Here is a 25600-nt window from a genome sequence, read left to right on the forward strand (position 1 = left end):
GCCCCTGGCAGGTACTTGAAGGTGCTCCTGGATAAATTAAAAATGTATACTATCATTTCAAAAGCAACCACTTAAGCCAATAAAAGAAATAAAGTATAAAATTATTCAAGCCAAAGAAAAAGAGAGAAAGGAGCCACCACACAGAGTAAATAGAAAACAAATAGCAAAAAGACAGATTTGAAACTCATTCATATCAATGACTTCATTAGATGTAAATGGTCTAAACACCACAGTTAAAAAGTCAAGACTGCCAGTTGGTTTATAAAAAGCAATGTTTAGCCCTATATTGCATGCAAATATAATGATATAAACAGATTAAAAGTAAAGGAAACAAAATATCCCACTCTTAAAATAATCAGCTCCAAACTGAAATGGCTACATTAATATGAGACAAAATAGATTTCAAGTAAACAATATTATCAGAAACAGCATTGTTTCATAAACAATGATCAAGTCACCAAGAAGAGATAATAATCCCAAGCATTTATATTTCTAGTAGCAGGGCATTAAAATATATTAAACAAAAACTGATAGACCTACAATGATAAATGGATGCATTTCCAATCAATATCTTTCTCTCAGTGACTGACAGAACAAAAAAGCAGAAAATCAGCAAAGGTATATTGTGGTTGGGTGGCTTTTCCTGGTGGGGAGACATGAACAGACAACTCTCACCTCATGTTTAACCAAAGACATACCAAATAAATTACTCCACCCAAGTCTGGCCTGGTGAACTGATGAGCTGACTAAGGTCACTTACAGGAGTGTGGGTAACACAAAAGCAGCTGCATCATTGAAAATCCCACCCCTAGTGTGGTTGCTGACTCATAAAAGCTACACTCCCAGAAATCCCTACAAAATCTTCATGAAGACAGTTCTAATCAACAGTTGTTACTGCTTACGTAATATCAAGAAGGGGCCTTGTGAATCCTGTAATTTTCAGGAAGCTCCTGTGCCTTGTGTATTTCATATACTTTGGAGTCTTGTAAACTTCCCTCCAGGAGGGGGGATTTTTCAACTAGGAGGAGCTACAGGGTAGTAATAAACTTGAAGAATGCTATCAACCCACTTACCTAACTTGACTTTTATAAAACACTTCCCATAACAATAGAAGAAACACTTTAAAGTGAACATAAAATTGTTACCAAACAGATATTTTGACCACAAAACCAGGTGTAGTAAGTTTAAAATGGGCCAAAGTATGTTCTCTGAATCAATAGCAAAAAGATGTTTGGAACTCTCCCACTCATATACCCTCAACGTTTGAAAGAGAAATAACATGAGTTAATAATAGAAACAAAAAAGGACATTGGAATGTAATTTGAGTGGAGTGAAAGAAATGGCTGAGTCGGTGTAAAGTGCTTGCCTCCTAAGTATGCGGCCTGAGTTTGATCCCCATAACCCACGTAAAAAAGCCAGGCGTGATGGTTCATGCTCATAATCCTGGTACTGGGAAGGCAGAGGCAGGAGGACCCTGGGGGTTCTCTGGCCAGTCAATCTAGCCAGTCTGGAGCTCCAGTTTTATTTAGAGACTCTGTTACAAAAAGAAGGTGGAGAGCAAAAGAGGAGGTCACCCAGAATTGTTGACTCTGGCTTCTGCATGCATATATAGGAACACATCTGAGTGCACACAAATGAAAAAATTGGGGAAATATAACAAAAACAGAAAAAACTCCAATGTGTTTTGTGGCCATAGTTACATATGGAATAAAAGTATAAAAACATACGAGGACAGATGTGCTGGCACACACCGTTAATCCCAGCACTAAGAAGGCAGAAGCAGGTAAATCTCTGAGTTCAAGGCCAGCCTGGTCTACAGAGTGAGTTCTACAGGACAGCCAGAGAAACCCTGTCTCAAAAAACAAACAAACAAATAAGAAAAGAAAAGGAAAAAGGAAAACACACAATGCCAGATTCCTGGTTAAGGAGAAGCAATGGGAAAGGACGCAGTGTTGAGCTTTGAGTATGTCTCCAGCATTTTATTTCCTACAAAATGAGAGAGTTGTGAGGTCAACATGTTAAAATATTAATTACACCTTTCTTAAATGAAGTGAAGTCTCCACGGAAGCCAACAATATTTCCCTGCATCTTTCCAAAACCCTTGAAGTATTTCATACAAGTGAATTAATCGAAATACAAGGAAGTTCCCCTTCTCCACTGGCACACAATGGCAAGTCACATCCAGGAAGACAGCCCATGGCAGACACCACACCAGTCAGCACTCAGACCTTGGGCTCTCCAGCATCCAGGGACTGATGTGGCCAAAGCCACTCAGAGCAATTTGAGAAGAGCAGACTAAGACAGAACAGGTACCCCAGTGGATGTGATGCAAAGCGGCATGGCGGCTTTGATTGGCGCTTCCTTAACAACTAATACTGAGTATCTTCGTATGTTCTTCATCAGCAGCCATTTGGTTCAGGTCTCTGAAGACAAGTCTGTCAATATTCTCCAGTTTGTCTGTTTGTTTGTTTGTTTCCTGATTGGTTTAGATTCTTCAGTCTACGGAGACCGTTGCATTCATGTGAAGCAATACACACAGAACTGTCTTACCATAGCATTGTTTGTAATATTAGACAGATTGGGAATAACCCTGGCACTCATCATTAGGAGCGGTGGAGTTCATCTATATATGGAATAGGAAAGAGCCAGTCACAGAGAACTTTATGGAAAGCACCCCAGGATATTTTATTAAATGAAAATGTTAAAAAGACATAGAAGAGTCGGGTGGTGGTGGTACATACACACCTTTAATCCCAGTACTCCAAAGGCAGAGGCAGGCGGATCTCTGTGAGTTCCAGGCCAGCCTGGGCTACAAAGCAAGTTTCGGGAAAGGCGCAAAGCTACACAGAGTCTCGAAAAACCAAAAAAAGACACATAAATAGATACAATTTATTTTTAAGGGAAAGAATAAAAGTGTTTATATTTTCATGTAGAGCCATTTAGAATGATCTACAAGAAGTTTTAATTAACTAATTAATTTAGTGTGTGGGAGGAGGTCAGAGAACAACTTGCAGAAGTTGGTTCTCTCCTTGTATCGTGTAGGTCTCAGGGATTGATCTCTGGTCCTCGGGGTTAGAAGCAGACTCTTTTACCTGCTTATCCATTTCACGGGCCCCCAAGAGAAGATTTTAAAAACAGTTGCCAGGCTGGGCATTGTGGCAGATACCTGTAATCCCAGAACTCAGGCGACAGAGGCAGGGGGATTCCTCAGATTGGAGACAGCTACACAGTGAGTTCCAGGACAGCTAAGGCTGTATAGTAAGACACCATCTCCACAAACAGCTGAACAAGTAAACAGAGCAAGAAGACTAACTGATGAGACCTGGGTTGACAGAGACAGTGGTTAAACCAGGACTCTTTATTGTATAGCTTACTGCATCATTTTTAAAAAGATCATTTAACCATGTTTCTTACTCAACACACACATGTATATTCCTTAACCTTTAGGCAAAGTGGTTGGCCCTCAGCAGGTGCATCGACTGGGAAGCCTCGTGAGGGTCCTGCCCGTGCTGTTATCCTCACACTTGGGGCAGCAGAAGAAACTGCAGCACAGAGAGGCTTGCCTGAGCCCATGTGTGCCCAGCAGATAGATGCCACAGCCATGCAAAGTGCCAGGCTGGCATCATTCTGCATCCCAGAGGAAGGAGAGGCCTCTTCTCACCCAGTATTCACACATGACAATCTCAGGGGAGGACTCTGATTGGCTCTACTCAAGTCATGTGATCACCCTTGTGCTGAATGCATCCCAGGACCACAGGGGCAAAGGGCGAAGGAGGGCCACTTCTTCACAGGGAGGAAAGGGTGATGATTAGGGAGCAAAAGGGGCCCTACACAGGTCATAACAGGCATCGAAAATGGCAACCGTTTGTGTGGCACGTGCCTGTGTGTGCCGGCTATGGGAGCCCAAAGGAGGCAGAAGACCAGCAAGGAAGGCATCTTGAAGGCAGGAAGTTCCGGCAGAGTTTTAAGTGACAAGGAACAGCAGGTCTTCACAGCAATGCTGCTGGCAGTGCGGGGCCATGACATCAGCAATGGCCCAAACAAGGAAGGGAGTGACAGAGCTGGGCGATGTCCCCTGAGCACTCACATGCTGGAGGAGCCCTAACCCTCATGTGCTTCAGAATGTGGCTGCTTTTAAAGAGATAGTGGTTAAGTTAAGATGCAGCCGATTGGTGTCTTTATCCCAAGAGCAGATTGCCAAAGAAGCCCGTGGGATGAAGATGAAAGGCTGTGTGTGTGAGGACTCGGGGAGGCCATCTGCAAGCCAAGGACCCTTGTACCACTGTGTTTCTGGGGCTGGCCTCTGAGCCATGGGAGATCTTACTCCCTCTGTGTGAGTTTTGCAGAGTGAGGACCAGGTTGAACCAACAGGGGTCTCCCACTGTCAGCTAGCCTTGTCTCTGCTAATGACCTCTCCAGAGCTGGGCAGTACACTAAGCACATCTTGTAGAAAAAAAAAAAAAAAAAAGGACTGAGTTTGGGGCAAGGAAGGGAGGTGGCCCTGGAACAGGGCCATAACCCATTCCTTCCTCCAGCCAGGGCCCACATGGAGAGGGATCATGAGTCTGCTCCTCATGCTGAGGCCCGTTCAGACCCCAATGGCAGCACTATTAGCACGGGGTAAGGAATGCACTGCCGAGGCTCCCGGCTGCAGCCAGTGACTCCTCACCCTTGTCCCCCCTTTTTCTCACCCTCTCACACACGGTCACACTCATTAAATGAGATAATCTGAGTAAAGCTGTTAGCACCCGGCCTGGGTATCAGTGAGCGCTTGATAAACGGCTCCCAGAGACACATACTCCGAGGCAGGCTCCTCCACACCACACACACCCTCTTTCCACTTCTTTCTCCCCACTGCTATCTCCCCCTGGTGGGATTCTGGATAAGGGCCAAGAGGCTGGGAGGGGAGGGCAGTGTGGTGGGATAAGCTTGCTGCCCACGAGTCAGCCCTTCCCCAGAGCCCAAATCCGGGAAACCCTGGGAAAGAAGCTGAGACTTGTGGGTGGAGGTGGAGGTGGTGGGGTGGGGATGGAGGTGGGGAGGTGGAGGTGGTGGTGGGGGAGGTGGTGGGGGTGGGGGTGGGGGAGGTGGAGGTGGAGATGGTGGTGGTGGAGGTGGAGGAGGTGGTGGTGGTGGTGGTGGTGGTGGTGGTGGTGGTGGTGGTGGGATGCGGATGAGGGTGGGGGAGATGGAGGTGGTGGTGGTGGAGGAGGTAGTGGTGGAGGTGGTGGTGGAGGTGGTGGCGGTGGTAAAGACAGCAAGAGATGAAGACTTTGGGTTTCATCCCTTAGCCTCCTCACAGGGCTGCTGAGAAAGTCACACCAGGGACAAGTCTCAGAAAGAGAGACTCAGCAAAAGTCAGAGAAGGAGGAGGTATCAGATCCATTCTCTGACTTGATAGAACCAAACCAATCTGGGAACAAGATTGTGTGAGGACTGTCCATGATCCACGAGGTCTTCCCACCTCAGGTAAGAACCACAATTCTAACCCTGAAAACTAAAGGTTAATACTGGCCTGGTGGGGGTGGGAGGAGGGGACAAGAGGGAACCTATAGGGACTTGACCTCCCTATCTCCTACGCCATCATCGCCTATTTATGAGATCCCTGGTCCTTGATCAGATATTGATAAGTAAGGAAGAAAAAAAGCCATAAAAAGTAAACAGGAACTGCAGCCTGACCCCCCAGAAGACCAGGGGAGAAGAGAGGCCCCCCCGGGGTTTCAATATCATCTCAAGATCATCAGCACCCTCCAGATATGGAACCCTGCCCAGATACACAGGCACACACAGCTCACATCGGACACCATCAGCACACATTCAACCTGGATTTCCTGTGCAGATAAATAAACATACACACCACACACTTGATACTGTTAGCTAGCACACACTCAACCTATTCATGCCTGTAGACACACATAGCTTACACTAACTACCATCAACACACAGCGTGAATTTTCTGTACAGAATCATAAACATACACAGCACAGATTCAACACCATCAGCACATACTCGACCTAAGTTCCCTAACAAATATGTAAGCAGGATGCACGCAGGAACAGGGGTGGAGCACCTTCCCAACAGCCACATATGAAGCACTCTAGCCAACACTGAGCACACACCCCAGCAGATGGTCCCCAGGGACAGGCATATGTTAGAATGTGTTTGCATGTGCAAGCACACAATCATGTATGCCCAGACATGGAAGAGCTGCACACCCAGCACAGAGAGTCCTGGGTTTTCCTTCCTGTTCTCCCCACTGCCTGTCTGCTTCTCTGGGTCCATTCTGTGTATTTTGTATCTTCTCAATAATTATTAAGCCAGGCCAGGCCTGTTTTTTTAAAGACTTTATGTATTTTAAAACATTATATATATATATACACACACACACACATACATACATGCATATATACCCAGGATTGCAGTGCTGGCACCCGAACCTAGTTTCTCCAGAAGTGCAGCCAGTGTTTTGTTTTTTGTTTGTTTGTTTTTTTGACACAGGGTTTCTCTGTGTAGTTTTGGAGTCTGTCCTGGAACTCGCTCTGTAGACCAGGCTGGCCTTGAACTCACAGAGATCCACCTGGTTCTGCCTCCCAAGTGCTGGGATTAAAGGCGTGCGCTACCACCCCCCGGAGCAATCAGTGCTCTTAACCATCTTTCCAACCCCAAGAACCTGTCTGTTCTTAATGCTTCGCTGCACCTCATCTTCTTTCTCACCAAGGACTCATACACACACATGCACACTTACGGGGGAGTGAGTCCTAGAGAGGTCTCACCACTTTGGGTAGCTGGGAGGCAGCAGGGTGACCACTCTAACCCAAGAATGTGGCTTTTGGTTCCTTGTTTAGACCCCACTAGAAGCTCCAGCCCAAGTGTGCTTGCTGCTGGTTGGCAGTTCCAAGGCAGACCATGCTGATCTTTGTATGTACAACTTTCCTACCCAGATGTCTTCCAGCCCCAGCTGCCAGTAGTTCCCAGATCTGAATTTCATGAACTGGTTAAAAACTTCAAGGAAAAGTGAGGGTGCTGATGGAAGGTCATCAAATATGCCTTTTGCTGGTAAGTGTGTTTACAATACAGAAACCATCCTCCATCCACAACCATCTTTTGGAAAAGATGCTTTGATGACAACAAAGTAGGAAAGACATAATCTCCAGATAAAAGTAATCCTTGACGTTAAACATGGTGATTTTTATGAAAACCCTTTGTGTGTCCTTTTCCTCATTTGACCCCATGGCCACTGAAATGTCTCAGATCTGTATTTTGAACCACTGAGTCCAGGAAACCTGCCTCAAACTCTCAGGCCCCAACCACATTCTTCCCAGCATGGGTCTCCTTTGCATTGCACACACAGCCGCCGCCATTGTTCCCCCTCAAGGGCCTGCCCAGTTAAGCACTGCCAGGTGCTTAACACGGATTATCCCATTTTATCCTCATAAGCCTGAAAGGTGAACGTTTTGCAGATGGGAAACTCTTAAGTGGCTTCCCCAAATCCTGTGCCTTTTGCTGGAGACATGGACAGGGGAGTGGTGGAAGGCACTCAGAGACAAGTCCTGCTGCTGATCTGGGTTCCCCTTTGGGATATATGACCAGTTTGAGCCTTGGTTTCCTTATGCATGGAGTAAGAATGGTAATGCGCACTTTAGAGTGCTGTCCTGGGGTGCGGTGAGTAAGTCCTCTGAGACAGTGCCTGGTGCAGAGAAGATACTGGGTGTGTGAGCCAGCTTCTCTCCTGCATGGCCCATCTTCTTTCCCCACTTCTGCATCCCTTTCCCTATATCTCATCCTCCTGATTATCTCTCAACCCATCCTTCCCAGGTCCTGTGCTAAACTCTATTGCTTTCCTCCCTTCCCAAAATGGGAGTTGTCCAGAGAACAATCTTTGATCCTCTCCTCTCTAGTCTCATCCAGTCTTTCAATATCATCTACACATTGACTCCAAATTCGAGTCTCCAGTGCCTTTCTTTTCCTACACTCCAGACCCATACATTCACTTGCCTTTTGGACAGCTCCTTGTGTGACTTTATGGGTCTCCTTTCTCACTACATCCCATTTCTGAATGACTTTCTCCTCTCAGTAATTCACACTTCCATTGCTTGATTGCCCAATCCAAAATATCATTTGGTTCTTCTTTCTCTCACCCTCATTTCCAACTGTTGGCAAATCTCTCTGCCTCTACTTCTAAAACAAACATACATACATACATACACACACACACACATTCCTCCCTTTTCCTCACCTCCACTACTATCCCTGGGTTCTGAGGTTCCCACCACCTCTTAACTGGCTCATGCTAATAACATCTCCACTGGTCTCTACACCTACTTCACTCTTTTAAATTATGACAGGGCTAGGAATAAAACCTTATTTCATCTCTGTGGCTTCCCTAATTCAACTCCAGAAACGTGAGCTCTGTGTGCCTGTTGCAGGTCTGTCTTTTGGTTTTATTTATGATGTCACTGTCATTGGTTCAGGGGGACCTAGAGAAAAATAACTTCTAAAACAACCGATGTCCACATTAGTCTGGTACTCTGTGGCTTGCTATTAACTCACGCACTCATTTGCACACTCAGTTTTGCAGACCTTTGTGTTTGGGTTTTGTGACGGCAACTCACTATGTTGCCCAGGTGGATCTCAAATTCACGGTCTCAAGTGATCCTCCTGCCTCAGCATCCTCAATCACAGAGTTCACAGGTGTGTATGTGCCTGGTTTTAGCTTTGTGGAGCACATGGTGGTTTTCAGAACACATAATTAGTAAATGTTCAGCCCTGAGAAGATGGATGGTTGATAAGTGGGTTTTCATCATTGGTCTCAATAATGTTTAAAAAGTCATCTTTGGATCAGGTGGCATGAGGCCCTCAGCTTTATCATTTTCAAAATTACCTAATTCCTTTGAATGTTCATATAATTTTAGAGTGAGTTTGTCATTTTAACAACAAAAAAGGCCTGCTGGGGTAGTGACTGTAGAGTCCATAGCTCATTATATATGTGGTAGAATCTTAACCATAGTGTGTCTCCCTGCTCATAATGGTAGTCTTTCGTGGGTTTGTTTAAGTCTTTTCTAGTTCAACAATGTTCCTAATTTTCCGTACAGAGATCATATGTGTTCTTGCTAAGACTGTTTCAAAATACTTAATGTTTCTATGTTAATTTAATAAGTTTTGAAGTTTCACTTTTCCATCACTTACTGGTAATATAGAAAATACCACTGATTTAAAAAAATAAGATTTATTAATTGATTTATGTGTGTAAGTGTGTGTCTATGTGTATAGTCACACATGCATGCAGATACCTGGAAAGGCCAGAAGAGAGTGTCAGATCCCCTGGAGCTGGAGTTACTGGCAGCAGTGAGCTGCCATGTAGATGCTGGGAAAAGAACTCTTGAAGGTCAGCAAACACTCTTAACAGCTGCGCCATCCAACTCCCTAGAGTTGATTTTTATGTTTCATGTGGACTTTATATCCTGCAACTATGTTAAATTCCCTCCTTAGCTCTGCTAAGTTTCTGAGGACTCTTCATGATTTTTCTACATAAATAATTACAAGGGCTACAAATGAAAACAGTTTTACTTTGTCCTTGCCAGTATTTGCATCTTTGTTTCTTTTTCTTGCTTTATCACACTGTCAAGGACTTCTAGTGAAATGCTGAATAGAAATAAGGAGAGCAAGCACCTTTGCCTTGGTCCTAAAGAAGAGAAAAGCATTCATTCTTCCACTAGATAGTATGGAATTATGTATAAGCTTTTTAATGGATGTCCTTCACCATGCTGAGGAAATTCCTTTCTATCCCTGGTTTGCTGAGAGCATTTTTGTTTCTTTTTTCTGATCATGAGTGGGCACTGAATTTGTCAGTTCAATATCTCTTGATGCTCTTTTTCTACACCTATTGAGCTGATCTTAGGTTTTTACCCTTGATTCTGTCAATGTGGTAATTAAATTAGTTGGTTTTTTTTTTTTCAATGTTATACTCTTCCTAGAATAAGCCCACTGAGTAGTCATTCTGATCTCCCTGGTACCTTGTTCCCTGTATTTACTGCACTGCCTCCTTCCTATCACATAGATATCAGCTCGTAGATCTAGCCACCTCCTAGGGATGTCTTTTTGACCAACAAATCAAAAACACTCTCTTGTCTGTCTCTTATCCAATTAAAATTTTATATCACTTATCTCTCTCTGGATCTTGCTCTTTGTCAACTGGTTTATCTCTAGATATTCTCCACAGCTTTCTAGAATTTCAGACCTGTGTAAGCAGAGGCCTCATTGGTCTTATTTATTGCTATCAGTCTGAAGCATAGGACACATAGTCCTAGGCATGGTAAGTGCATATTTACTAAGTTATTGACTTGCTGTTCTGGACCCTCTCACCCACCTTGGCCCCGACTGTACTCACTCTTTTCTGATTGGTCTCCCAGAAGTGGGCAACATCAGGTTTAAAAAAAAAAAAAAGAGCAGTTCCCAGGGGCCACACCAGCCCAGCCCATGGGGATTCTTCTGTCAGGGTGGACCACTAGTCTGGCTTTCTAGCCCATCACCAGATGCCGCAGAGGCAACTCCAAGGCCTTTAGGAGACAGAAGCAGGTGCATGCAGCAGCCACTGGGAGAGAAGCTATAGTTACTGCTTGTAGTTTAGACCCCCTCAACCCTTGTGTGTCTTTGAGTAAGTCACTCTCCAATCTGTCTCTTACATTGTATAGATGAGTTATGCATTAATACAAATCAGTCTTTCCTCCTCCTCCTCCTTCTTCGTCTCTTCCTCCTCCTCCTCCTTCTCTTGCCTCTTTCTTTTCCTCCTCCTCCTTTCTCTCTTCCTCCTTCTCTTCCTCTCCTCTCCTTCATCATACTCGTCACCTCATCTTGTTCAGGGCTGTAGCATGAATCTTAAAAGGTCTTATAAATAAAAACAAACTCAGAGCCAGGTATGGGGTAAATGCTGAAAGATCAGAGAGACAGAACCAGCCACAGCTACCTCACCTTGCCAATCCTCAGCTGATCCTGTTTCCTCAGACTGGAAGCCTCTGTGTCCTCATCCAAATGGGTCTCAGCTGAACTGCTGCTCAAAGCCTAAAAGCTTAAATGGATCTCTGCCTCCCAAGTGATAGGATTAAAGGCATGTGTGTCACCATTCTCTGGCCTCTATGTCTATCTAGTGGCTGTTCTGTCCTCTGACCCCAGATAAGTTTATTAGGATGCACAATACATTGGGGGACACAATATATCACCACACAGGGCTGGGGATGAAACTCAGGATCTTGCTAACATTAGGCGAGCAGTGTCAGTGAGATGCCTTCCCATTTCAGGCTAACATTAACCCCACGATCCTTCCACCCCCACCTCTCCAGTTCTGAGATTACAGGTGTGCACCACATGCAGCTTCACCCCCACATTTCTGTGGCTGCAACTTGCCCCAATACTGATAACCTTGCCATAAGAAGAAACTAGGGCTCAGAGAGGCTTGGTAGCTTAGCCACCACTGCACAGTAAAGTATCTGGAAAAGCTGGAGCTCAGATTTTTCCCCTCAATTTATGATCCACCAACAAGGGCATCAATTTCAGAGATTAACAGCTGCAAATGACGGCATCAAACTGGCTGCCCCAGCAGCCCTCCGAAGTGCATCTCCAATTCAGGTTTATCTTCATTAAGCAAGTAATTCATTACGGGCGGTAAGCATTCACATCAGAGTGAGAATATTAAAAAAGTAATTATATTTTTCACAGTGCAGCTTTCTGGGTAAATTGTATGCAAATTGCTGTCTAAATCAGGCTGGCAAATCCCGAGCAAGTCTCTGTACTCTTTGGGGAGCTACTCTGGAGGCTGGCCTAGTCACCCTCAGTTCACCTCCGTGAGTGTCCAGCCCGTGCCTCTCATTCAGTCAGAGAAGGCTCTGAAGCAGTAGCTGTTATAATTCTAGAAAGCCACAATGTTCTCACCTTAAAGTGGGTTCCGACTTGGAATGGACAGTCCCTGGTATGGGACCTGGCTCACACGGGTATGGTGGGCAGATCACTTTGGAAAACGGAAAGCATGCCCAAGAAGGACCAAATGTTAACAGTGAAGCGCTGGTACTTACGGCTGGATGAGGGTGGGTCAGCTACTGGAGTGGAGTGCACCCATGTAACTATTGACCTCAACTTCACCACTTCTCCCCCTCTGGGCTCTGCTTGATGCCCAGCAGCATTGAGTCCTGGGTATTGATCAGCTACCAGAAACCTGGAACTTCTCAAGAACCTAGAGGCAGAAGCAGCTGGGTTTGGACTAGGGTGTCTTGGTGCCAGATCTCAGCATACCCGGCTCACCAGGGGACACCAGCTGAAGGCAATGTGATGCACAGTGCCCCTTGTGATGGGGGAACCTGTTACAGAGTCCCAGGGACAAACTTACCCAAAGATCGGTTTAAACAGGACCACGCAAGTCTACACAAATTACCACACTGGAACAAGGAGTAATGTTGAGGACCATGGCTAGTCCTTCAGCTAAGGTCACTATGCCCAACTATGCCCTAAAGCACGCGCCAGACCAGCATACATAGCTATACCCATACAACAGACAAATTGGGCCAGCTATGTCCAGATATGACTACATTAGTTACAGCTGGCCACAATGGAGTCCTGGGTGGTGACTGCCCAGAGGAGTACTCCACAGTCATACTTGTCTTTGGTTGCACCTGGACACTGACTCTGCTTGGGGAAGAGATGCTTCTCCCTGTCCCAGTGCTTGTTACACATCCTCAGCTATGCAGGCTCTGATGAGACTCCTGAAAGCCTGACCACCACCCCAAGATAATGGGTGTTCAGCCACGCACATGAGCAGCTGCTTCTGTGTGTGGCCAGGTGCTCATCACCGATGCACCTGTACCTCTGAAGTGCTTCTAACTCTTCAGTTCTTACTCAGGTACCGGGTTGGAGAAGCCCAGACACAATGCCTACCTTCTTTTGCCCTGATATCACTGAAACACAGCCCAGGCCATGAGCTATGGCAGGCCTGGCCAGGCTGCCTTCTATATCCTTTGCCGAGGCTGGGGCTACATGGGTTTAGGGCTAGGAATATACTGCGGTGCTTTCTCCAGGCTGTGAAAATTCCCCCAGGCTTTCAGAGCCTCTTCTGGCTGGCTTTCCCTTAATTCACCTTTCAAGAGGAATCTCAAGGCTCCGGAAGCCTTTCATCACTGTATCTAGCAGTGCCTTGATCCAGGAGTCCAGTGCCTAGAGATGTAATCCTAGCACAGGCCCATCTACTCTCTACGGACTTTGGTTTCCCCTTCTATATACAGTGCGGTGAGCAGAATGGAATAAGAATCACTTTGGACAGAGCTTCAGAGACTCTCCAGCTCCATATTTCTCTCTTTCTTTGTGTGTGTGTGTGTGTGTGTGTGTGTGCGCGCGCGCGCCTTCATGAGTTTATGTATGCACCATCTGCGTGCAGGTGCCCACAGAGACCAGAGGGCATTGGATCCCCTGGAACTGGAGTTATAGAATGTTGTGAACCACCTGGTTTGGGTGCTAGGAACTAAACCCAGGTCCTGTAAAGAGTAGGAAGTGCTCTTAACACCCAAGCCATCTCTCCAGCCCCCAGCTACATGTTTCTTAGACCTAAACCTCATATTACCATCCTTAAGGATGGAGGCAGCAGGCCAGATCCTATCTCTGGATATCTGTTCTGGTGCCCTTCCTCTACTGTGAGCTGCAGAATCAACCCCACTGGCAAAATGAGGGTGGCACACTGGCCAGAGCAGTGACATGCACTCAGAAATGACTGTGGGTACACAGTGTGTCTGGAGTCCCTGTCTGGATCTGCAGCTTCCCCGTGGCATCAGGAGTCACTCCGCAAACCTTTGCTAAGTCAAATCTAATTCTCTCCTTCCCAGACTTGTGGCCTTGGGCTTGAAGCTTTGTGTCACTGAGCCGCACTGTCTTCAGCTGCAAAGTGGAGATAACAGCCTGGTTACAGGTGGCCATGGGGATCTCTAAGACGTGGACTGAGAAGGGACTAGCCCAGCTCCTGGCCTGAGGATGTAGGTCAGGGGGTGCCAACAGGTACCTCTGAATGTCCTCCCCCATCGAGCCTGCACTGTTACTTAGCTGGCCCAGGAGTCTAGCTTCCTGTAGCCTACAGGCCTGCAAGGGAGAGCTTAACCTGGAAGGAAGAGAACAGAACAGGGAGAGCAGATAGAGGAGGGGCTGGGCGCGCCCGTATCTAGGCAAAGAGCTTGAGCTAATGGGAACTGATTTCTTCTCTTTCTTGCCACATCCAGGGCACCCCAGGATTCTGAGCAGGCAGCTAGGTTGTGGGGGAGAGAAAAGGGGAGAACAATGCTCTCACCTACTCACCACAGATACTTGGGGTCTCAGCTTCTGAGGTCACTGGTGTGAGTACCCACTGAGAGAAGAAAGTCCTCTGTAGCAACGGCGGCATCTTCTCTCGGGCAGACCGGTCCCATTCTCCCAGAGTTCCCCGTGCCATGGCAGGGCAGCCTTCATTCTGCTAAGTGAAGCCTGTCTCCTTAGACATTCTGCGTTGGTTTCAGCTTTGCCCTCTAGACTATGTGAATGCATCTGCTCAGACAGCCCCGGGACATGCTGACCAGCTAGGTGGCCTGACCTGCCCTCACCTGCCTTCGCCGTCCTCCCTGAAGGCAGACAGCAAAGGCAGCTCTTGCTGTCATCTCTGGGTCTGAGCCTTCTCACCTCCTTGGACACACTCCTGGGGTATCTAGGTTCTTGTACACATATGTGCACACATGCACAGTCATCCTGGAAGTGCACATTTACTCTCTCCAGCACAGTAGTGTGTGTGTGCCCCTCCTCTCCTGGATCCCTCCTCCATGCTGCATGAACTTCCCTGGAAGACAGAGAGCTGGGGAATAAGGAGGGGTCTCTGGGAGGACCTGTTTGCCTCCAAGAGCTCTTCTCCCCCCTCCTCCCCTGCCTTCTGCCACTTTCCTATGTCAGGGCCATGCTGATGACACCAGAGAATCCATCAAATGCCACCCCCATGTCAGGTCATGTCACAACATAATTAAAGCATTAGATCTTCGTGATGAAGCCGTTGCCATCAATTCTGAGAGTGACTGATCCAATCTACAGAAAGAGGAAATTTCTCTCCTCCGCCCGCCACAACTGCCACAGCTGCCTTCCCCTCCCCAGGAAGGGAGATGGTATTGCTTGCTCTGTCTGGGGCTGTGGGTCTCAGCCTGGATACCAGGAGCTGAGCCATGTGGTAAAAGGATCAGCCCTGAAGGGGTGTGCTCCTTCTGCCTCTGGGTCTACTAGGGGCCAGTTGAGCCTGAAGGCCTGGGAGACCTTTGGGCTCAGTGACTGAGTCACTCTGTGTGGCCTTGAGGAAGACTCTTCTCACTTCTTTTCCATAAGTGGGTGAGTGAGAAGGAACACGATGATCACGAATATGGAAGATGCAAGAGTGTGGGGTCAGATGGGTCCATCCTGACCCTCTGGGCACAGCTGTCCTTCCTCTCTCCTCCGGGAAGGGGCAACTAGTCAAGGCTCACAGGATTCCTGTGAAACTTGAAGCAGATAGGAATGTAAGGGCCTAACACAAAAGAAATGTTCCCAGCCCTCAGCATCCCGGCCCGTGGGCTTTACGCAGGCCCGTGGGTCCAGGGGTATCAGCTAAAGGCCTGGATTTAAACACAGGTTTCTTTGTCCATCACTTGCTAAGTATGGACACAAAAATGCTAGCTCTACAGTGACAGAGAGCAGACAAAAGAGGTGCACCAGCCAGCATTATAGGCCGCTACCACTCTCACCCTGCATTTATGTAAGTGCCAGCGATCCCAACTCAGGTTCTCACATGTTTGAAGCAAGCACTTTTATGCTGAAGCCTCTTCCCAGCCCTGACCTCATGCCTTGATTGTGTCTGGGGCCTGGTCCTTTGGATATGACCCTTGGGCTTCACTCAAGCCTTGAGCCTTAAGGGCAGGCAAAGAAACTGTCTGAAGGGCCCGACTTGTCTGAACCTGCTCTGCCTCAGTCCTTCTTTCTCCTGCTTCTTTTGTCTTGGGATCCTGGCTCTCAGGACCAAGGACGAGTTCCCTAATCCAGCCATTGGTTCCCACTCTACTTAACCCTTTCAGAACCAGGCCTTAGTCCCCAAATGTGCAGCACAATTGAATAGGACCTCATTTCCCCAACTACGCCCTTAGATCTACTCTCCCAGGACCTGGTTTCCCTTCCAGACCACTGGGCCTAGGCACTTGACTCTCCCCCCTTCCATGAACTGTTTACCCACTCTACCTGACCAGTGTCCCCCTCTGAAGACAGATGGCTCATGCTTTAGCAGGGGGAACTATCCTGCAAAGCACAGAAGAGAAAGGATTGATTCCAGCCTAGGGGCTCTAAGGCTGTCACCTCTATAGGGTTATTCGGATTAGGGGTGTTGGACAAACGGGGCTGATGAAGGCATCTTTGAGGGGGGGATGTGATGTCAGATATGAGGGAGTAATTTGTTTGGGGAAAGGAGCAGCGAGATGCTCCTCAAAGTGGAAATGGGGGCCAAGAAGAGAAGGCTGAAGGGTGAGTAGACAGCAGGCACAGGCCCCATCCTGGAGTCATCATCTTCTTCCCCTCCTACAGCCAGCTCCATGGCTGACCAGCTGGCTCCTAAGGATATCTCCAGATGCTCAGTAAGGATGCAGGCCCTTCCATCGAGGATATCTGAGTTGGTCTCCAAAGGCTCTGCCAGGTCCCAAGGATTAAGACGACAGTTGAGTGAGTTCTTAGTTTATTAAAGCCTGCACCTCCCCAAGTCTAGCATTCAGGAAAAGAGATCAGAATCGGCATCTTCAAAGCTGTCCTGGAAGTGATGTTAGAGGAGAGGAAAGAAGCAGATGGTCAGGACTCCTGGCTTCTTTTTGTAGAGCTAGACTGGAGGGAGGGAGTCACTGATGGGTCAAGGGCTAAGGGACAGGTCACACAGGACCAGGACCAGGACCAGGAGGGATCCTCAAGGCATTGCTGGAGTCCTTCACAATCCTTGCCCAATGGCTTTGTGGTCCCTCTGTGCACATCTTAACTGTCCAGAAGCTCACTACCTCCTGTTTTAATCCCAGTACAGTTCCAAGTTCTAAATCTACATCTGCAGGTCACTCAAGGTCAGAGCTCTTTGTACTTTACAGCCTTACAGAGATGGGAGAATTGTGACTGCAGTGTCCTGAGAAATTTGAAACCACTGAACCAAGTGTAGTGTGGTCTTGAGTCATCACCGGCACATTTGGAGCAATGCCTTTCTCCATGTGTGGGCCCAGGTGAGTCTGTGACTTGTGCCTTGAGCACAGCACACCTGTAGCTGAAGCTTGCAGGTGTGCAGACTGCCTCTGTGTCTCAGACACAGGAGAGCACCATGCCATACACGGCTGGGCTGTCTTGCATGAGCGCATGGCTGCATATGAGTATTGATGATTGTCTGGGTATGGGCAGGGAAGCTTCTGTGAATGAAGGTCTGTGTGTCGATGACAAACAGTGATCGCATGTATGAGTGTTCACGTGTGCTTCTGCATACAAAGGACTTCCCAGGGCTGCATGTGAATATAGACCAGCCAGATAAGTGTGAGTTTTTGACTCTTGTTCAATTGTCTCTGGGTGTCTGTTTGTGACTGTGAAAAGTGTGTGTGTGTGTGTGTGTGTGTGTGTGTGTGTGTGTGTGACAGAGAGAGAGACAGATGTGAGGCTGTGTTCGTGACAGATTGTAATTTAATGTGTGTGAGAGGGAGACTGGCTGAGGCCATGAGGGTGTGAGAGACTGGTTCCATGTGTGGCTATATGCCTGTGCTTGCAGATGTAGTGTGTATACATGCTTGGATATGCTGATGTGACTCTGTGGCTGGGTGTTAATGGCTGTGCGTGCAATGGTGGCTCTGTGTGTGAAGACACAATGAATGTTTGTGACTCTGCTGTATGTGTGATACACACACACACACACACACACACACACACACGAATGGCTCTGGCTAAGCACAAATGCAGGTTTCTGTATGTGGAGGTAGAGGTGGGAAGGGCGAGGGCAGTGCAGGGGGAAAGGGGACTGTCTCAGAAAGGTCTCCCCAACCCCATTTTAATCAGAAGCGGAGCAGCTGTTAGTCTGAATAGACACTGCACAACGGCAGACGTCTTAATCTCTTCTGCATTGTGATTCACTCGGCGAAGCCCTATTACTCAGCTTTTGATAGGAGCTTACTTGTCTCAAGTGTTTTCATTATTGCCCTAATACTATCTATTAACATACTGGAGGGAGCTCGCTGCTGTCTGGATCTGGCATCACTGGGCTTTTAAAGATTATGGGCCTTGCAAATACATAACATTTTACTGCCTTGCAGACGTAATTCATTGTGTGTGGTGGTGGTGGAGGGGGGGGGGCTCACGTAAATAGATAGGTAAATAGATAACAGAGTAGGAGACAGAGGGCGCTGGAGGGAGAGAGAATCTATGATCCAAAGGCACTCTTATCCCAGCTTAAATAATCGCCTTCAGGAGGAGGAGCCAGACAGAGGCCTGTCTCATATAGAGACAACTCCTGTGTCAAATCCTTCATTCCTAGGTATTGTGCAGTAAAGGTATTGCCAGGGCCTATTCAGGACATTAGACCCTGGGCTCCACTAAGGCGACCAGAGGTGCAAATTGAGGCATGATATGGGTGATTGTGGGGTGGAGAGTTAGGAAGCAAAGGCCCCTGTTCCAAACCCAGTCCCACAGCTGGTGTACAGGGTGACTTTGCTTCCGTCTCTGAACCTCATCTCATAAGAACAAAGCAAGAGTGTTAAAAAGAGATAGAGCACCAGCTCCTTGGGTTCCCATTCTATCCCCAGAAAGGTCAGACATTTTGCCTCCCAAAAATCAGTATCTAACTTACCAGCCCAGCTTCCAGAGCAAGAAGGGGCAGAAGTATCCACAGTATCCATCTAGCATGACTGGAAAGATTAAAAAAAAAAAAAAAAAAAAAAAGTCATCTGGTCCAGGTACAATAGTTCTTTAGCATCCCTACTGTGTAAACGCAGGACTGCATCACTAGAGATCTCACTGCTTTCTTCTCCTTTTACCAAGTAAAATTCATTGCCCTAACAGACATCCCCTAAGAGATACATCCTCGCCAGGCAGTGGTGGCACACACCTTTAATCCCAGCACTCGGGAGGCAGAGGCAGGTGGATCTCTGTGAGTTCGAGGCCAGCCTGGTCTACACAGTGAGTTCCAGGACAGGCTCCAAAAGCAACACAGAGAAACTCTGTCTCAAAAGACAAACAAACAAACAAACAAAAAATACAACCTGACTAGTCTAAGGAAACTAGAAATTTTGACATCGGACAAATGGGAGGATTTTCTAGAAGATAAGGAGCAGACAGGATTAGATTTGTGGACAACACCAGGGAGATGACATCAGCACAGAAGGAATTGGCTGAAGAAGTGTATGCTGTCTTTCCAAGTGAACCTTGGAGACACTCCAAGTACCAGGAGCAGAGGGCAGGCAAAGAACCGCCCAACAAGCATGGAGGCGGTCCAGCCCCTTCCTCTCCCAACAGACACAGAATGCCCGACTGTGGTTCTTGCCCTTAATGTTGAAACCCAGTGACTGATGAAAGATCCCCTCAGCAGTGTGGTAAACTGAGGCAATGAACTATTTCTCTTGGTGTTCAAATGCTTGTGAGTCCCCTGCACCTTGACTTGGTACTGTGTGGCTTGCCTTGGCCAATGGGCATTAGCAGGGGCTAATGCAAGAGAGACCAGATAAGCACTTACAAGCTTGTCCGTCCGTCCTAGCATCCCAGAGGAATCTCTAGAGAGTTAAACAAAAACAACACAAAAACAAACAACAAAACCGTGTAGAGAAAGAGGCCACCTGGTGGAAAAATGAGGTGTCTCTGCTGACGGTAAGCCACCAAGGCCCCAGAGTGGAGAGAAGTCATCTTGGGCCTCCCAACGCAGCCTGTCCACCTGCTGAACACAGCAATGTCAGCCAGCCTATCTCCGTGCTATGTGGAAAAGAAGTAGGCAGGAGTAGTAGAATCCCTAAGCCATTATGGGTCTGGTCTTCTGGTCAGAAATGACTAGGAGAGGAGGGTTGGCCACGCATGCTTTTAAGCTGGGGAAGGAGCCCCTCACTACATTTCAGCAATGGCCATGGGCAGGGAAAGCGGGCTCTGAGACAATTCTGTTCCAGACTTCAGACACAGTGTGATGTCTTCTTCTTCCTTTGGCAACCCTGAGGGTACCCACTTGCCCACACAGGGTTTTCTTGTGCGTCCTAAAGGGTACCTCCTATGACAACCTCCTCTGGCTCTTACACAGAGCTGCACTCATTTTTATTTCAAGGCAGTGGACCACTTTGGAAGCATGTCATCACGACTGTGACACAAACATACCTGCTCTTCTAAAAGGCTCATCCTGCTGCACTTTATAAGCCTGAAATGATGGTCATCAGATACTTGAGACAATCAAGAATATGAGAGAGATAACCAAATGGGCAAAGGGCTTGTCAGGCAAGTGTAAGGACCTGAGTTCAGATCTCTTGAACCTATGTAAAGCCAGAAGTGGTAGTACATACCTATTTCCAGCATTCCTTCAGTGAGATGGGGAGTGGAGAAAGGTGAGTTCCTGGGAGCTCATGGTCCAGCTAGCTTTGTGTACACGGTGGAAAATAAGAAGAAATCTTGTTTCAAATGAGGTGGGAGGTGAAGGCCAGCACCTGAGGATGTCCTCTGACCTCCACACAAACACACTGGCAAGTATGTAACCGAATTCACACACATGAACACATACAGATACATGACACACAGAACCTATACACATGTACAAGATGTTTTCTTCAGTATGAAAGAGAATAAAATGAAAACCCAAAATGATTCATCCCAGAGTCAATGGAGATAATGTAGGGAAGAGCAGGGAGCGATAAAGAACTCAAAGAGATCCAAAAGATATTTGCTTTTATAAAATAAGAGATTGCTACAGGAAAGGAACAAAGAGGAAATCATCCTTGAACATTAAAAGCAAGAAAATGAAGTCAAAGAAATCTCCTAGAAGACACAATGACAACACAAAAAAAAATTCAAAATAAGAGAAAATATAAGACCCAATATTTACCTTAAAGGAGTTAGCAACAAAAATGACAAAGACTAGAGGTGATGAAATAATTTAAAATATGATTTTAAAGTATTTCCCCAAAACTAGAGAAAGATCTGAGTTCTCAAACTATAAAAAGACCTACCAAATGCTAAGCAGAAAGTACTAAAAAGACACGCATCCTGTGACATTTCTAAGTTACAAAATAAAAACAAAAATTTCAACGCTTCTGGATTTTTTTTGAACGTGCAATTCTACATCAGCCAAGCTATCAAGCATGAAAAACAAATCTGAGATATTTTCAGATAATAAAGGACAAAGAAAATTTACTACCCATTCACTCCTGCTGAAAAAATAATTATGTACTTCAGAAAAACAAAAAAGAAATTCAAGAAAGAGAATGTCACAGGAGCACAAAATTTTAAGAAGCCAATACATATCCAAGAGTCTAAATAATAAATAGAAATGCATCTATAAGAGTTCACGTGGTTTTTAAGAAATGACTTCTTTTGAAAGTATAGAAATAAAGTAAAAGCACAATACTTGTATCTAAAGTTTTAACAGAGTGTGGGAGGTAGTAGGAGGTTCAAGACGCTATTGGAAGGGAAAAGCTGTTTAAATAAATTTATCTAAAACGTAAGGAACTAACAAATGGTACATAAAACTTGCCAATAAATACAAAAAATGAAATAAAATGAGGAAAAGTTGATCAGTCAAGTTAAAAGCAGAGGGGAATCCAAACATATCAGAAATAATAATAAATATGAATAGATTAGAACTTCCTACTAAACTACAGAGACTCTCAACAACCCATGTATGTGCATGTACACATCCCCACACACAATGCTATTATTTCAGAGTCTCATTATGAGACTGACACTCTACTTACCATGCTAACGAGGCACCTCATAGAGTCCCATTTTTATTTAGAAAAGATAAAAAAATAACAGAATGGAAAATCAGTATGTGCTAACAAAACAAAAATGAGACATACACACATTAGTATCAGATTAAATAGAATTGAAAATAAAAGCATTGCCTGGAACAAATAGGGCACTTTATAAAAGGTACAATTGGCCAAGAAGATATGAGAATAAATTGTGTTTTGTACTAAACAATGGAGTATTAGAATAGAGGAAGTAATAGCGTTAGAATTGCAAAGACAATGTGTCAAACTTGCAATATACTTAACTTTTACCTACGTACATTGTTGAGTGATGGGACTTTTAAGAAGTGATAAGGTGAGCTGGAGAGATGGCTCAGTGGTTAAGAACACTTGTTACTCTTGCCTTAGACCTGAGTTCCATTCCCAGCCCCTACACAGTGGCTCACAACCATCTATAACTCCAGTTCCAGGGGATCCAATGCCCTCTTCTTACCTTTTCAGGTACAAGACATGCATGCGGTACACATACACACATGCAGGCAAAACATTCAGACACATAAAATAAAATTCAGGAATTAAAAAAGAAACGAAGAACAAAAAGACCACCAGTGCTGAAAAGAGGAGGAGGAAGTAGTGACGAGGTCAGGAGGGCGGGCTCTCTTGACTTGACCAATGCCATTATTGGTTGATTAGGTCAGTAGTCTTGTGGGTGGCCCCTTCCCTCCACCATGCCACGCCTCTTGCCCATCAACTATGTCCTCCCTCCTAAATGCTGGGATTACAGGCTTGTGCCACCATATCTCCTCTGCCACGTTTTTAATGTTTTTTTTTAAACATGTGTGCATGCCTGTTCATATTCGTGTGTGCATGTGAGGGCCAGAGGTTAATGTCAGGTGTCCTCCTCAGCCACTCTCTGTCTTAAATATCAAGGCAGGGTCACTGGAGCTTTCCAATGGACCAGTCTAGCTGGCTAGCTTCTTCCAGAGATTCTGGGTCCTCTTCCCCAACCCTGGGATTATAAGTGGCTGCCATGCTCACCTGGAATTTACATGGATACTGGGGATCAGAAATCTGGTCCTTGAAGTAAGTACTTTACCCATAGAGCCTCCCCCAGCCCTGGCCATGTTTTGAATGGCAAGGAGGCCCTCAGATTCAACCTCCCAACCTCCCACTTATCAGCTTCAAGAACCACGAGCCAAATGAATTTCTGTTTATTATAAATTAACCCCTCTGCTGTATTCTACTAAAACAACACAGAATGGGCAAGAACACATATTTATACATTTAAAATATTTATGGTTAACTTACAAAAATAGCCAATCCTTAAAGTTGATTACAAGTAAAAAAACAAAAAAAAAACAAATTACAAAAACAACAACAACAAAAAAAAAAACGAACAGTAGGAAGCGTACAGACATTTTCTGACTACAATAGGAAAAGAAATAGTCTCAATGAGAGAAGAGAGACAAAAGCTCTCAGAAACTTAAAACACCGTCTATAGAACACTCAAGAGTGAAATGACAGATTATTTCAAAAATGAACGGCACTGAGGGCGCTGGGAGATGAAACTGATTGTCAAGGTCATTGCGGTGCTTATAGAAAAATATATAGCCTTGAACACGTTTGTTAGAAGGGAAGAGAGAAAATTGAATCCAGGCAGCTGGGAAAGAGAAAACTGGAGGGAAAACATTCTAAAAAGAAGGGATTAATAGAGACAAAAGCAGAAATTAATAAGATGAGAAGCAAATGCAGACGTGGAAAACGAAACCAAATGCTGGTCGTTTTGTTTACTCATTTACTTACAGGCTCAAGGAGAGGTGAAAACGCCAATATCCACGGAAGAAATGGGTCATTCTGAGAGGCATCAGGCCTAGCATGAGATGGAGGAGACGCTCAAGGAGCAAGTGGTTTCTGTTCTGCATGGTTAGGGAGTCTTCAGGGCGGGAGCCTTCCCACCGTGTCCCGTTGGGCTGTCCCAGGCATCTGCTCTTTGGTTCCCATTCATCCCTCTGTGCCCGACTGTCCTTCTGCATCCTGCTCTGTGGCTTTGTCCTTCCAGGGACATGCACACCATCCCTGGCTCCAGCACCAGACCAGCCTCCTTCAGCCTTTGCTTCTCCCCACCCAGTGTGAACAACTCTGGGATGAGTGTGGGATTCTAGCGAGAGACATTTTTCAGGGACTTCGGGGAAGAAGTGGCTGTTGACCTCGAGGCCACAGTCCTCTGGGCAGACACTTGCCTGCCACATAGAGTCGGACAGGAAGGCTCACTCGGGGAAGCAGAAGCAAGTGGTCCAGTTACAGAACCCCCACGCAGCCGTGACTAAGCTGTGCCTCCCCTCAGCTTTCTGAGCCAGTCTTTAAATCAACCGAGGTTGTCATTATCAGCTGAAGCCACTAACCCTGGAAGTGTCAAAGCTGAACAAAGACAACACAACAAGGGCATTCAGCCCAATCAGTTACTCAGCTAGATGGCCTATAAATAAAATAGCAGCCATCTTAACTACTCTACATTATAAAACTGATAAATCATGACCAAACAGGTTTATCCCAACCAACTCCCCATTTTAACATCATGAGCAAAATGATGCTTTTTAGTTCACTAGTGACATATTAAAGCAGATGGAAGTATTACCTCTATACAAGACTAGAAATAAAATCGTAAGAAGCTTACTGAATAGTGGGAGGTGTGGCTCATCCGTAGAGCACATGAGGCCCTGGGTTCAACCCCAGCAATGTTTAGAAAAAAATAATAAAGAAAAGAAAGAAGCTACGTTGACCAGACAAAGGACCCCAGGCTGATTGGTTGTGTCTAGATGCTACACTATGTATGGTTCTAGTACACCATGTGTGACTGTAGGTGTTACTGAGGGTTTTTAGGAGCTGTGATTAAAGTCCGTAAGTCCCTTTAATGAAAGGAAATCATACTTGATAATCTGGGAAGACCTGGCTCAGTCAGTGGCTTTATGAGCAGAATGAAGGTTGCCCAGAAGTATCTCTTCTAATGCCAGTTTCCAACTCGAGTCTTTTCTGACAGCCTGCCCTATAGGTTTTGGACAGGCCTAACCAGCTCTGCAGTCATATAAGCCAATTCCCTGCAGGAATCTCCTGGTAGTTTTATTTCTATAATGGGAGCCTGACTGACACGGGACTCCAGTGAAGGCTAACTCGTATACACTTGAACTCCAGGAAACATTCCTTCTCAGCAGGCTGAAGCATGAGGCCTGTTCCCTTCCTCCACTTTCTTTCTGAGGCACAATAAGAGCCTGCCATCTGGGTTAGCCAAGAACTCATTGTATAGACCAGGCTGACCTCAAATTTGAACTGATTTTCCTGCCTCAGCCCCCAAGTGTTGGTCTTATAAGTATGAACCACCATGCCCAGCCTTTCAGATGCCCATTCCCAAACAACCTTCTACCCTTCCAAAGGGGTGGTTAGGAAGATTTTATTAGCAAGAGAGAGTAGATTTAATAGTGCCCCTCCCCAAAGTATCCATGTTCTAGTCTCTAGAACCTACACATCCTGTCATTACATGGAGAAGACAATACCCAAGCTGTGCATTCACATGGCACACACTTGGTAAATTCGCAAAAGTAAGGTATTTTAATCAGAACCAGTACCTGATGGTTTTCTTCTGTGGGTGTTTTCTCAGTGCT

Source organism: Peromyscus leucopus, chromosome 2, assembly GCF_004664715.2.
Source record: "Peromyscus leucopus breed LL Stock chromosome 2, UCI_PerLeu_2.1, whole genome shotgun sequence".
NCBI classification, from domain to species: domain Eukaryota; kingdom Metazoa; phylum Chordata; class Mammalia; order Rodentia; family Cricetidae; genus Peromyscus; species Peromyscus leucopus.